Below are 1315 nucleotides of genomic sequence, written 5' to 3' on the forward strand. Positions count from 1 at the left end.
GACAGGCAGTCTTGGCACAGGGATGGGTGGGCATGTGATGCAGAAGAACAGGTGTGGCCACCCTCTGGTCATCTGTATGGCCTCAGCCATCCTCAGATCGGTACTTTTCCATGACACATCTGCCAGGACAATGACAGCAGGTTGGGATAAATCTTGTGTGCCAGGGCAAAGGGAACAGCAGCTCCCTCACAGGACACATGGCCCCATATGACAGTTATAGAGGAGCTCTCCCAGCTCTGCTCGCTGGCTTCCCTCCCAAATACAGAGCAGCAACATCAGCTGGTGCATTCTGAACCAATCCTTTATAACTCGCCTCCCACAGGACCAATACCCACCACACAGGGTGCCTACACACAGGGCACCATAACCACCTGGGGATAAGCCCATTGCGGCCGGCACCACCTTGGGCACAGGGAGGTGCTGGAGTGATGCAGGCGCTGCAGAGCATGGCTGCCTGGGGGTGCAGCCATGACTCTTTCCCCTTGTATTCTCCGGGTATGCAGAGGTGGATCACGCACTGAAGATATTCCAGATAATTTTGGAGGAAGCTGCGTCCTGTAGTCTGAGGGGAATGAAGAAAGCTTTCAAGGCCTTAGGATGGTTGGTGAAGGAGTCTGGAGCACAAGTCCCTTTCTCTTCCCTCCATCCATTCTGGGGTGGTGACTTTGTATAGAAAAGAAGGATCTGGTCCATAAATGCTTGGCTCCGTGACTGTTGCTACAGGCCCAGCTTTGGGTTATTTGGTAATGGCTGGTGTTATAAGACAGCAGGCCTGAGAGGAATACTTGGGAAAGGTTTATCTCACAGGGTCCAGAGGGTTCTGGGACAGCAATTAGCAGGGCTCCTTTGGAGAGCTTTAAGCTATATCCACAGGGGGATGGGGTGTTGCAGAGCTTGTAACAGTGGGGCAGTGCCCCCACAGAGATGAAGACCGGGAGGCCTCCCACCCCTCATGGGGTGAAATCAGCGTTCTTAGCTTCTTCCCTGAAATGCCTGGGCACCAATGCATGCAGCATGGGGACTAAAGAAGGAGGAGTTAGAAATCTGTGTTTGGTCAAGAAGACTGAGATCTGGTGGCAGTTACAGAGACATGGTGGGACAGCTCACATGGCTGGAATGTGGTCGTGGATGGCTATGTCCTGCTCAGGAAGACAGGCCAGCAAGGTGAGGTGGCGGAACTGCTCTTCAAGTGAGAGAGCAACTCCATTGTATCGAGTACTGTCCAGGGGCAGATGAGGAGCGAGTTGAGAGTCTGTCGGTGAGAATTAAGGGGCAGGCTGGCATGGGGGATGCTGTTGTGCGTGTCTGTTACAGG

Source organism: Anas acuta, chromosome 30 (assembly GCF_963932015.1).
Source record: "Anas acuta chromosome 30, bAnaAcu1.1, whole genome shotgun sequence".
NCBI lineage: Eukaryota > Metazoa > Chordata > Aves > Anseriformes > Anatidae > Anas > Anas acuta.